Here is a 14,064-nt window from a genome sequence, read left to right as displayed (position 1 = left end):
AAATTAGATGTAGGTTTTGAAACAGTATGTTAAAGTGCCGAAGGTAAAAAAACGCGCAAACACAGATTACAGATTAGAAGCACAGAAGGCTGATACTTGATAGGCTTTGCCTGAATATAAATCAATAATGAAAGAACATAAAGAGAACAGATGTGTTCGGTAGCAGTGGTGGCTTGTGTAATTTCGTCTAATGTGGCAGTGGACAGATTTATTCTACCCACAGCCTTGAAAATACATTCGACACTTTCCACACAGGGTATCTTTCCTCAGCTTCGGTCCCTGCGGCCCGCCAGCCAGCTCCGGGGAGCCCGAGCTCATTCCGGAGCGATGACTCTCACTGCCACCAGAGCAGCCGGTGACCCTCCGGTTTGGCAGCCGCAGGAGCCGTTGCGTAGGGTGGGAGCACGTACAGGCGGCGGCGGGCGCATATCCCGGTTGATGGCCTCCTCCCAGCCCCGCCGCCACCTGCTCCCTTACCGCGCCCCGCGGGTCAAGGGGGTCCGCGGCACGGCTGCAGCCGGAGATGCCCCGCGGCGCCGGCGGCCGGTGGCCGGCGCGGCCGGGCTCTGGGGTAGCGCGGGTGCCGGCGGGGGGCCAGGGCCGGCGGGCGGCCGGCGCCAGGGAGGCCGCCCTGAGGGGACCGCAGCGAGAGGTGGGAAGGCAGCGCGGAGCAGGGCGAGCCGGGCCGGGCCGGCGGGAAGCCCGGGGGAGGCGGGGAGCGAGGTGGGGGGAGCGCTGTGAGGCGGCCCTGCCAGGGGAGGCGAAGGGCGGCGGGGGCGGGGCCAAGGCGGGCGGGGCACCGGGGGGGCGGAGCGAGGCGGGAGGCCGGGAGCCGGCTGCCGGCAGGGCGCAGGCGCGGGGGGGGAGGTGTCTGCTGGTATCCCATCAGTCTCCGCGGGCGGCGGGACGCGGTGGTGGGGCGGCAGGCCGAGCATGTCGGAGAAGAAGCAGCCGGTGGACCTGGGGCTCCTGGAGGAGGACGACGAGTTTGAGGAGTTCCCGGCCGAAGGTGCCGGGCCGGGCGGGGCGGGGACGGGACGGGAAGGGAAGGGTAGGGTAGGGTAGGGTAGGGTAGGGTAGGGTGTGGCGGTTCCGCCTGTAGGCCGCGGCCTGGGCCGGGCCGGTCGTCTGAGGCGGCGAAGGAGCGCGGAGCCTCCGGCGGGCGGGAGCAGCTGCGAGGCAGAGGGGCCGGGGCGCGGTTTGTCAGCGGGTCCCTGCCGGCAGAGGAGCCCTCAGGGTCTCCACAGCAGTGTGATGTGTCTCCGTATGCACCGCTTCAGCGATACGGAAGCAGCTTTCCGGTGCCCCGCGGGTTCCTGCCCCCCCCGCCCCGGTCAGAGGTGCGGGGCTACAGCCCCGTCAGAGTTGGGCTCAAGCACGAGCGTGCTGCGTGTGCCCAGCTGTGCTGGTTTCATGGTGCTGGGCACATAGCACTCGAAATGCTGTGTCATTGTGGGAGAGAGCTGGAGACAAGTACAGGAGAAACTTGCAGCATCTCAGCTCTCGAGAATCGCCAGGGAGAGGAGGGGCGAGGGCTGGAAACTGTGTAAGGTGGAAAAAAGTGTGAAAAGGAAATAATGTGCTCTGTAGTTATTCTGAATCTTTTTACCTTTTGAAGCAAAAATATTTATATGTTGGTTTGCTTTTCATAGGTACACATATATTGAATGAGGAAATTAATTCGGGACTTCAATAAAACAACTCGGTGTCCCTTTACAGATGTTGTCTTGAAAAGATGCCTATTAGAGCATGATGGTGTTCTCTATGTCCTTAACTCTGGGAATTGTGTCAAGTTGTGGATAATGAGAAATGATATAAAATGTGATGGATGAAATGTCAGGGTTTTTTTTCTGTAATGTCTTCATTATATGTGATTTTTTTTTTGTGGCCTTACAAGCCTTATGTGTTCTGAATCCTTCAGTACCAGTACAAATAGTATTTTTGCACTTACTGATGGAAGAAGTTATTAATGTATTTGAGATGGTAGCTAAACTAATCTGAGAAGACTAGCCCTTCTTTTCCATATGTGTTTCCTAAATAGGCAAAAAATGTTTATCTTATTTAATGTAAATTAAGTATTGGCGGTAGGGATGGTGGAAGTCTTTGAAGCATGCTTCTGAACCTTGGATTGGTCAGAGCACTGGATTGCTGTTACAGAAGGTGAAATTATTTCTACTTGAATCTAGTTGTACTACTAAAACCAAGTACTGTGCAAACGTCCTGGGTAGAACAGAGATTTATTAAAGAGTGACCACAATCAGGCTTCTTGCTGATCTATCTTGCAAAAAATAAGAACATCTGAAGAGGCCCATTTAAATCTTCAGGTGAGATAATAGTGTTGAGAGGTTATAAAGAATGTTCAGGCCACTTTGAATGTTTTCTTCAGTGCTTAGGAAAGAATCATGATAAATACGTGCTCAAACCCATGCCAGATTGTTGTTCTCTCAAATTAAAACACTGCTTTCTATGCAGCAGAAAAACTTTGCATTGTATTACCCAGTTTTTATCCAAAGGAAATTAAATAATGCAAACTTATGTTAAGGGATAAAAACACTGGCTTTTTGGGAATTTCTTTTATTCCGACTTAAAATTTTTCTTCAAACAATTTATCAAATCAAGTTTACATATCAATAGCAGATGTGTCCTATTTTTATAGGACACTTTATTTGAAGTATAGCGTAAGTATAGCATGGTAGATTAAAGTGTATGTGAATTGATTACTTAAGAACTTTTTGTACAGTGCTTTTTCAGAATGTAAAATGTAATGTGTAAAATGCTAGGATTTTAGGTTTTTTATCTTCTACTCTAAAAACTGCTTTTTGTTTTCCTTTTCCAAGTGCAAAATATGGCAATCAGTGATCCGTATATTACAGTATATTTTTTTTAAGGAGTCCAGCCATGACAAGTTTATTAAAATTGATTTTGTAATTTTGGTCTATATTAGTAATACTTCATGGTAGCAGGCTCTCAAATGCCCTTAATATTTTTAATCCCAGATTATGCTATATCATTTTTTACTTTTATTTAGTAATGGGCATATAATGTAGCTGGGAATAATAACTTTAGTATGCAATTCTGGGGTATAGTGTCAGCATACAGATACTGTAGAATCTTTTAGCTACAGTGATGAGAATATAATTTAGGCTTTACTTTCACTTCCCACCCCCTGCCCAGTGTGGAAGATGACATGGGCCTTTTTGACTCTTGTTCGCTCAGTGTAATTTGGAGCATGTTTTCACAGTCTCCCCAGCTGACTTTTTATGATTGAAGCTGCTGTTTGTTGTGCTGGGTACTAGTTACTAGCATTTTTTTTAGCATTTTTTTTTTTTCAAATTTGTAGATCTGTCTGATCTACTTTTTTGTTAGTAGATAGAAAAGTTTGATTTTGTGTTCATTTTAAACTGTTTTGAGCTTGTTTTTTGTATCTTTGAAACTCAGATAAATGATGAGTGTTACAGCTTTTTTTATTTTGACAAAAAAAATCCATTGCATATAAATAGGCAAAGCTTATTGCAGATAGTTCTAAAATAAAAATCCTTCCCTTTGAGCAACTAGCAGTACAACTAAATTAAAATAATGCATTTTTTCTTCACCTTTTCTTCACAGTTCCTTCTTTTGCTGTCCTTAGGACCAGTAGGATTTCTATGCTCCTTCATCTATTCCCATTATATAATTTGAGTAGGGAAGTTTAATGGTAATGCCTTCTACATGTGTGTGTCTTTCATCAGTTACAAATGGATTTTCTTGTCCTGGTGAATCTCAAATATTAATTTTATTGCCTGTCAGTGTTAGAAAAAGGAGGAGAAAATGGAAGGACCGACCCTCATTCTTATAAAGTTAGTTGTTCACAGTGGATTCGTTTTTAATCTTTTACCCTACTAGGTTTTTTGTTTCCTTAACTCCATCAATGTTTAATGTTACTTTGGGCCTTAGTCTGTATGGGCAGCAGATGGCTTACTGAATTGTAAGGGGAAGAATAGTGTTGTCTCTTTAAATATACTAACAGACTTTGAGAAAAACAAGGTCACAAGTGTCAAAATTGGGGTGCTTCTTATTTTGGTACCATTAGGAAAAACTTGGTGTCTGTCAGTAAAAGAAAACTGAGAAACTGTGTTCCCTAGTGAAGTAAACTGACTTGTATTTACACAGCGATTCTGAGCCTTCCTGATTTTTCATTTTTGTTATTTTTCTAAACTAACTAGTTTGATCATAATTTTTTTATAATGAAGCATTAAGTGGCTGATCAGTAATTTGTCAAGGGTGATGTGCCAGATTATAAGAAAAATAAAAATTAAGTTAGCAAATGGACATTTAGTGTCTTGCTTCTGTAAAGAAACAGCTTCTGCTGTTTCGGGAACCCAGAAGTAGCTGGTTACAGATAGCAACTGCTGTTTGCAGATGCCTCTTTCAATTTGCCGTTGCTTCTGCATCACAGAATCGTTTTTGGCCTTTATCCATAGGCTGTCAGCACCTGATCGGAATGAACCGAGAATCTGTGTGTATGTGTTTTGGCAAAAGCATTTGATATATATTTACTATTTTAATCAGAAAAAATAAAAGTATTTAAGTACAAATACTGGAACAGTACATGTTTTGTTGAGCTCTTAGGAGTCAAGTACTCAATATTGCTTTCTTTTTACAACGCTGCTACAGCTTGTCTATTTGTATGCAAGATGTCGCTTATGAATGTGTAATCCTGCAAGCCATGATGTGAGGTAATGATTTTTTTTACCAAGTTGCATTTTTATTATCATCCAAGAAATTGTGGGTTTTTTTAGATCTTTCTATGCTTTTTGATCTCATAAACACTTAAATATGATCCAGACTTTTCTGTTAAAGAGAAAAATTTGTTACCAGCTGAAGTCTACCTTGCCCAGAGGCTGAGCTAATCTGTCAATAAGACATGGTACCAAAGCAATGCAGCATAAAATATTTAGACCTCTTCTCCTGTCTTTAGATTGGACTGGTTTAGATGAAGATGAAGATGCGCACGTCTGGGAAGACAATTGGGATGATGACAATGTCGAAGATGATTTCTCCAACCAGTTAAGGTAATTTTATTTTTAACTTACTGTTCTAGAAGGTGGGTAAAATGTTTAAAATGGCATTGTTTAGTTAATATCTGAAAGTTTGAAATCTGCTTACTTTCAAAAATAGGGATCTGAAACGGAAATAAATGAAAGCTCTGCTTTTTGCTTTTTTATCTAAAGCCTTTCAGAACCAGACTTAAGGGGTTACAGCACAGTTTGAAGTACTGACCAGCATTTAATCTTTTAATAATTGTACTCTGAGCCCTGAAATATGCCTAATGTCACTGACGTGTTCAGGCTTTTGCAGTGTTACACAACTTAGTAAAATTGTGATACAGTTGACACTTCTTCAATTTAACACAAATAAATCCTTTTCTAAGGACTTCTCTACATGTGTGTGAAAATTTTGAATTGTGCTGCAAAGATTAATGGAAAGGGATCCAAGATTCTCTTCTATGCTATGTGGTATGCAAAATGTGTTGTTACAAATTTTTTTCTATACCTTCAAATAGCATTGCTGTTCTTTGTCCAAATGGACAAATTTTCCAGAGATCAGTTATCTATATTAATGTTAAGGTTCCTTTCTTGTGTGTGATGAGCATACAATGATGTGTTTATGAGCAACAATAGCCAGGTAGTTGTTCCTAACATGCTTTAAAAAAAGTGATCACAATTTGAATACCTCTAATCTAGTTATTTAATCCTCTTTGTTTGTCACTTGTATTTTCAGTTAATCTTTTACTGGCACATAGTTATAACTTAAATTGTTTCAAGCATCAATACAAAGTCACATTTTATAATTAATCCCTCAGTATGTTGTATGAGGAGCAAACTGTCTGTCATACAGCCCTATTAAACAGTTCCTGGATTTATCTCCCTTGTTGTACTCTGGTGAAAGTGATCCTTTATGTAGAAGGTACAAAAATAGTTTTTGGTATAGTTGTTTCTTACAAGGTTGAAAGGAGGTTAAACTGTAATATTGGAAAACAAATTGATATGTAGTGAAACAGACTTTCTAGGGATAGTGTAATTCTTGATAAAAATAGTTGTTCTTGACAAACCTTCAATAACTGTGCCTTAATTGTAGCTTGTAGTATTGGTGACTGTATACTAGTGTTAAAATGATAGTTTGCAGTGTTGCTTGGTTGCAGCACGTTTTTATTTCATCTTTAGAAAGAAAATGCTGCAATCCTCCACTTCTAAAATTCCACTACTAAGTATGTAAACTAACCTGAAATATTTTTAGAGATTTGGACTACTGTCTCTAGATACACATATGCAAAGACTAGGAGATAAAACAGGATGCAGTTCTGGCTGGTGTGTTTGGAGGCAAGTGGAAAGCAAAGTGGGGACAGGGCAGGAGTGATAATGTTTGTGTTTCCTGACTTGCTGTCCTGGGCACAACTAAGGGGAGCAAAGCAATCCTTTCCCCTCAGAATTGTTGACTGGAAGGTGTATTGCACCAGGATTTAAAAATAGTGCACTCTGGTATTTTTATTTAAAACAAACAAAGAAAAAGCTAAAATTCTTTTGGAAGTATGTGCATTTAAATTGCTCATTTCGTTTACAGAAATGTTGAGAATAACTGGTATAGGATAATGGCTTTTTCTTTCTAATGTGTCTGGAGTTGTTGCAGGCTCACAGGTGCTGCTTTACTCCATGTAGTTGTACTCCAGCCATGGTGGGTCAGAGGACAATAACTATGATTAAAACAAGTGTTTGAATTTTTCCCTTAGAAGTCACTTCTAGTGATCTAAGATACTAAGCTGAAGTTGAAGAACTATAGAGTAAGTGAGGTTAAGGTATGAACCAAAAAGCAGTATAATGTTAATATTTTAAAATGATTGTATATTGTGCAGTATATTTAATTTTTAAAAAATCAAGTGTCTGACAGTATTTCATTTGTATGTTTTACTATACCTATCTTTTCTCTGTACAGAGCTGAATTAGAAAAACATGGATACAAGATGGAAACCTCATAGTTTTTGCTGAATATGGAGTGGTTTGACATTGAACTGTGGATAGACTATATTGAGAAAAGAAGAAAAGGTGGAAAATGAGAAGATACACTTAGTTCATTATCTGCTTGGATTTATTATTGTTTTGTATAAAAAATAAAGTTTTTAATCTTAGCCTAGTCATATGTTCAGCCTCTACTAACCTGGTAACTTGTATTTCGGTTCTGAAATGCCTTGTGTGACAAAAGTCATGGACTTAACCTAAATGCTACTGATGATCTTTCAGTGGCTGATGGTATTGCACCAGCTCCTGTCATGGGGAACCAAGTAAGCATTACCAGAATGAAGACTAGTGAACGTTTCTGTCATAGGGGATGTGGAGATGTCAAAAAGAAATAAAATACTCATGTATTCTGATTAAAATGCAGCAGAAACAGAAAGGAGTTTTGCAGAGTGATAAAGCTTAGTTTGCCTCAAGATTTTATTTCATAATGACTTGTTTTATTTTTGTTAGTAATTTCATGTGGGTGCCAGTTTGATAGCCTCAAAAGATAAAATGTCCTTTAAAGTGAGTCTTACAACAGCAGAAATACAGACTCTCCAATCTTGTGTCATTTCTCAAGCCTGTTAAAGAAGAGACCTCTCTGGAGGTGAGAGAGGTTCTGTTCTCATGCTTATTTAAGCCTAGGAGTCTCTGCTGAAATTGCCTCCAATTTGCCATTACAGCAGTTCATCTGTATCACACTAACATGCCTGCTGAGAACGGAAATCAAACTTCCAACTCATTTCATGGAGGCCAACAAATAGTTGCCAGATAGATACAGCAGTAGTGACTGGATTCGATGGCTCTCTGAACTAGAAAACGGAAGGTGGAAATTACAAAACCTATTACCAATTCTGTGAATCCTCCTCAAAGGAGCTGTTACAGCTGGTGTACACAAAGACATAGGGAGATACAGCAATCCTGGAAGCGTAGGCCATGATTGCAAATTAATTTTTTTTTTATAAAGGGCCAAATACAGCTCATGGAATTTGAATTAGCTGCTTTCGTTTTTGGCAGTTCACTGTAGGGAAGCAGAGATGTAGTTGTTATTAAAGCGTGCTTTCAGAATAAAGGTATTAGTTGATGGACATGCAGTAATGGTATTAAATGCTTTAACCTTGTTAACTAAATAACTGAGTATCTTATGTTATAATTGCATTTATTAATGCAAAATGTGGGGAAGCTTCCCCCTTCCCAAATTACTTAGGTGGTGCTATATTTACGGTGGAGGCAAGATTCGCTGTGACCCTTGCTGCTTTCTAAAGATAGCTCTGTAAAGATGGAGACCTTCCGTTGCTATCTGAATGGTTCTGCAAAACTAAATGTTTCTGATGGTGTTGGATGCCTTCAGTGTGTCCAGTTCTGTACTGCTTGGGAAAAGAAAGGGAGGCCCTTTCACATAGACTTGCCCTATGCTCAAGTAAGTGACTTGTTCAGGTGGAAATGCGTGGCTCACACAGCCCAAATCAGTAGAATACAGAGTCCTGGAGTCTGTATTTTGACAAGTAACAAATGAAAAGTCTGTGTATTGAGTGGCAAATAGCAATGTGAACATCCTCAAGTTACTGTTGGGAGTTTAAGGAAAAAGTATGTTCAGTACAGTTATGGGACTGCTGGTGTTATTAACATCAATATTGGGAAGTTGAGTAATGAGACTGACCAAAAGAAGGTAACAGAAGAGCTATGGACATGTCTGGTGCAATCTTTGGATAGGGAGAGCTGCTTTCAATTACAGGATTCTGGAAATCTGGCTAAAGCAGCCCTGCCCATCAATTGCTAGCAGCAGGAAGAAGCCATGGAGGTGGAAAAGCATCTTTGCCTCAGGAAATCTTAGTTTTTGCTGAGCCACAGTTGTCTTGTGTTAGTGTCTTTTTCCGCTTTCTTCGCAAAAGCAGAATTGGCAGGGAAACCTAGGTTGAGGCAGTCTGATGGCTCTGCACTCCTGCAATAATCTTCAGCTGCTAGCGCATGACCTGAAATCCCCAGCCGGAAAAAAAGAGAGCAGTCTACTTTGAAGGTTGGTTTGATGATACGGTCATGTAATGCTGTCTGCATAAGAGAATTTGTTGCAAAGGAGTAAACAAGAAGTCACGTGCAAAGTGCTATGAGAATGTAGCTTATTGCAAAATCAAGCACTTCATGGAGGCTGATGGCCTGTGTAATTGCCACTATTCCTCATTTTTTTGCCCCCAAGTTTACTGTCTGGTCATATGATTCCTCTTAAGCCTTCTACTATAAAAATGACTTGGGAACCTTTCTACTTCAGATTGGCTGTTTTATTTTTTTCTAAAAATTTTAAAACCCAGCTGGTTTTGAGAAAAGCTGAAGACTTTTTTGCCCATTTTTTTTCATCTTTGACAGCTTTGGTGTTCTGAAGGGAAGTTGAGGTGGTTGGCCAGGATGTCACTGTAGCAATTCACCCTAATTTACCTGCTATAAAACTTTAAAAGGAACTAATCTTCCCATGTGCTTGGAGGCTTGAGGTTTTTAGATTGGCCATGCTGGTAGAGGTTTTTCTCTGGAGGTCTTTTCTGGAGATGTTCCAGTGATCCCTCTTAGCTGAGGAATGCAGGAAGTGTGGGAGATAGGAATGCTTTGGGGGTGTGAGGGAGGACACGCTGAGAGAAGACAGGGATTTGGGAAGGAGGATCTGCAGGCTGGCCAGGGTGGGAATGTTGGTGGAGAGAGGGAGGTTTGGCAAAGATTGAGCACGAGAGGTTGGGCTTTCTAGTTAAGAAAGTAGGACAACACATGGAGGTGTGTGTGTGTGTGGTGATTGTCTGGGTGTGGGCTGCTGAGTAGTCTCTGTTCCCCATTGTGGGAAGGAGATTCGGGTCACAAAGAGGTTGATGTTGCCCTGTGTTTGGGGACCTAACCTCCCCACCACCCTGTCCCTCAGCCAAACCATGAGACTCTTGGACACAGTGTCATTGGTCTGAGCCATGCTGGTGTATGTGGCATGTGTCTACAGCGCTCTTCTAGGTGAAGATTGAGGTGATGTTTTGCAGCATGGGGAAGGTTGACTCCCTTTGGCCCAGATGCTGAAGATGTCCCAAGGCAAAACACTGTTCAGCTGACTCAGGAAAGCTCTGAAGGGTTGACGCTCTAATGAGTTGAGCTCTTGCTTTACCTTGATCCTTAAGAAACTATACATGTGTAAGAAGAAATGCAAAGTCACAGATAAGCACACAAAATGGCGAGCAGGCAGAATTAAGGCTGTCTGGAAAGCCTTCAAGTCAGCTCTTTTGTCTCAGAAAAGCCCTTGCTGTTTTCCCATCCAGTCCCTGCCTCCCTCCGCTAGCTTGCACAACAGCACGAACAGCTTCCCCAGATACTTTCTGTCCCTGCGTCACAGTGTGTCCTGTTCCCCACTTACTGCACCGTGTCCATGCCGTGCTGTACAGAACGAGTGAGTAAGTTTGGGTCTCTGTATCCCAGCAGCCTGTGTGCTTTGCAAGTGCTCTAATACATTTTCCACCATCCCTGGGAGATGGAGAAGTGTTTTCCCCTCTTTGAAGCGTACGCTAATTTTAAGTGCTCAGTGTGAGACCCCAGGACCTCATGTTTCACTGGATTCGGTAGTATGTAAAATGCTCTGCATGTTCAAATGTTTCTTTAGCTTCAGTTACTGCTGTGCATATTCAGCATTTCTGCCGCTCAGGATTTATGAGGTATCAAGTCAGCCACCCAGAAAAGGAGGAACACGCGTTACAACCTTTGCAGCTTTTGTAAAGAATGAGGCAAGGACTCCACAAGTCGCTACCTTCCCCTGCTAGCTTTTTCCTGAACCTTATTTTTTCTTATTCTGTTTTTTCGTGAACACTAACAAGGACTAATAAGTCCCCTGAGGAAGGGGGTGAGTATAGGAAAATATACGATCATAAAATGAAAGACTATTAGAATACATATGTATGGAAAAAGGAATTTATATTGCACAGAGTTACAGTTCCAGCATTTCCTATCTTTTAAGTGTCTGACTTTACAGCCCTAATAATAATCTTTTAATGCAGGTATGATTTTGTGTTTGCATAATAATGCAGCTAAATTTGATTTAATTCCAAGACATGCAGGGAAGTAAGAATATTGTTGCCCAGAAAGTTTTTGTGATGGAATTTTACTAAAGAATGAATGTTATGTAACATTTCAAACACACCAAAGTCCTTCAAGATGAAGTGTGTGATAGAAATGTAAAATATTTGCAAACTATAATTTAGCAACCGTTTTAAAATCACAGTCAGTATTCCAACCTCTTACATGTGGCGGGCGAGATCCTTTGTCAACTGAGAGCTAAGGGCAGTGAATGTGAGATTCATTAAGTAATTATATAGGAACATTAATTTGAAATTAATTTCAACAGTTGTCTTAGACATTAGCAACCAAATGAGGAGACCAAAGGCAAACAGTAATGCAGCTTAATACTTTTAATAAATGAAGGCATTTGAAGTGATTTACATAAATCGGATGATAAGCCCTCATTTAATGGGCTTCCAAATGCTCCGTGCCTCCCCTTCCCGTTCACCTTTGCACGTTTCCAGGATGTGGCTGTGCTCCGCGTCTCCTCGGCTCTCTCATTACATCCGTGCTTTTCTCAAATCCTTCCTAGGTTGGCTTCATAATAAACGGTCAGACTTTCTGGAATTTGTTAGCGTGAGCTGGAACCTTTTAATGCTTCAGAATCTGCAGCGCTGGGAGTCATGGGGAAGGCACGGAGCCGCCATTGACAAGGCCCCCAGGAAAATAAATGGTGGAGAATAAAAAAAGCAGATTAGGGTATTGGGGGGTGCTTGCCTACGGGCAGGGCAGGGAGATGAAAACCAGCCCATCAGCAAGTGAATGGGTCACATGTAATGGATAATGACCAGCCCTTTTCATCTTTTCTGCAGTGAGCTCAAGGCTCTTAATGAAAAGGAACAGGCGCTGGTCTGGATTTGCATTGCACCTGATGGAGGCATGGCAGCTCGGTGCCTCACCGAGGATGCGAAACCAGCCCTGCCAATACTCCAGCCACCGGCCTCGGGTTCCTCCTGCCATGAGCAAAATTAAAGCGCTTCCTTCCCGAGGGAGCTGGTGGTCTGAGAGATGTAAAAGGCAAGATAGAGCAGCTGGGGAGGGTGGGCGGTGGGCTCTGTTTCCCTTCCTTGCGGTATTGGTTTGCAGTGTCCAAACAGGATGCAGTGGAACTATACAACGCAAGCCTCTAACGTCCATAAAGATTAAAAGGACGAATTGTCCCAGCCACAGGGCTGTTCAGTGGAACTGTCAAGCTGGCAGTAATGTTGGGACCTTGTTTTTCAAGACTTGGGTAACGAACCGAAGCTATACAGCCACTTCTCCCTTGGGGAAAGCGTTGGGGTGGCTGGGTGGTACCAGCAAATCCAGAAAACAAAGGTGTAACGATTCTGCTTGTGCTCAGCTCAGTACCGCTTTCTCACGCCAAAGAGAACCGTTTCAGGTCTGAAACGCACAAAGAGGTGTAAGCTCTAGCAGAAGAGTTTGATCAATCTGGCTCTGAAGTATTTAAGATATTAGATTTCCTCCTCCCTTCCCAAGCTGTCTGTTGTGCTCTCTGTGCAGGTGAGTGTGAGCTGGTGCTTCAGCTGACAGAGCTGAGACCCAAGCACGTTCTCTTCTTGGCCGGCAGTTCGCCATGGAGGAGGGTCCCAGCAGGACGTCGGGGCAAACAGGAAACAGTGGCAGCAAGAGGCCAGATACAAAAAACCCCTTTTCTACCTGAAGGTTAAAATGAGAAAGGATGAATATCACTCCTAAGCAGAAAGCAGCATCTGAGAGCCTGTGTGGGAACATCACATGGCACTACTGTTGAATGACTGTAAAGAGGGATTCACTCCAAATTATACATGTGAAATGGCAAGACCTCTAATGTAACCAGTAGTGTAGATGGATCCATTACAAGACTATTGTTTCCGTGGCTTTTTAGGGCATATTAATTTTTTTTGGGGGGGCCATATTAAAAATGCAGAGGGTGTAGTACAAAGCAGACCTCATCCCACAGGTATGAGCTCAGTTCTCTGGCTCTCCTGCCACAGGGCCCATTTCCTGAGCGCTCTGCGCTGCAACCAGGTGTGGCTCATCGATCTGTTCCGAGCCCGGCTCCGGCTGCAGCTGATCCCTGGTACCCCAGAAGAGAAACGGGCTGTGCAGATGTGGCAGCAAGACAGGTGCTACTGCATGTTGCCTACTGGGAACCTCGGCTTCAGCCTACGAACATGACTTTCTCCCAGCCTATGACTTGACATTTCACAGATGAAGCATTAGGTGCTAAGAAATTTAAGGGATTTCATAAAAATGTGCATTGCATTCTGTTCCTTGCTCAGCTACTCTATGATCAATGTCCATTAGGAGAGAGAGCAAAATACTGTTTCATTGCCTCTCAGCACGGGTAAGATTACACTGGTACCGTACATCTTTCCCAGGATGTCATTTCTAGGCATTACTAGGCTGAAGCTTGCCTCATTAGAGACTGTCTGTTCCTCTTTGTATGTGCTTGCTGTCTGTACCACAAAGAGGGTCTGGCATGGGGTAAGCCTTAGAGGTATTACAGCAGTTAAAAGAGTAATTATAAAACCAATGGGTAGAGATTTGATTGCAACTTGATGGAGCTCAGAAACGGTGTGACTCATCATAAATAGAATATATATATTACAGTTATAAATAGCCTCCTTTTTTGCAGTTGCAATGGCATATTTAGAAATTGCTGTTCTTTTTAAAAATAACTTTGATGTTACACAGATATCTGGGGCTTGCAGGTTACATTGTTTATTGAGAAAACATACGCTTTAGCAGTAGCTTTCTGTCACACCAGGCATGCATGGTGCTTTTACAAACACAGCATCAGACATAGCCCCCCTGCCCTGAGGCTCTCAGTGAGACAGAAACAACGCACAGGATATGCTGCAAGAGAGGATGGAGGGGGTTGTGATGGCCGTTGGTAAAACAGCGCAAATAATGGATGTTCGGAGGCAGGCGGAAGAAAGGAGAGTCTCCTGAGTGAAGTGGTTAGGATGAAGCAAGG

General features: G+C 42.5%; 1 long non-coding RNA gene across 1 annotated transcript; it reads left to right on the top strand.

Annotated features, from left to right (window-relative positions):
• The first annotated feature begins 888 nt into the window (after nt 1–888).
• On the top strand, nt 889–7,165 carry LOC104254206 (uncharacterized). The gene is made up of 3 exons (XR_009484040.1): nt 889–1,009; nt 4,958–5,051; nt 6,970–7,165. It is a non-coding gene; the product is annotated as an uncharacterized LOC104254206 (long non-coding RNA).
• Nucleotides 7,166–14,064: the final 6,899 nt, after the last annotated feature.

This window comes from Gavia stellata, chromosome 6 (genome assembly GCF_030936135.1).
Source record: "Gavia stellata isolate bGavSte3 chromosome 6, bGavSte3.hap2, whole genome shotgun sequence".
Lineage (NCBI taxonomy): Eukaryota > Metazoa > Chordata > Aves > Gaviiformes > Gaviidae > Gavia > Gavia stellata.
This window is presented reverse-complemented; position numbering and strand designations above follow the sequence as displayed.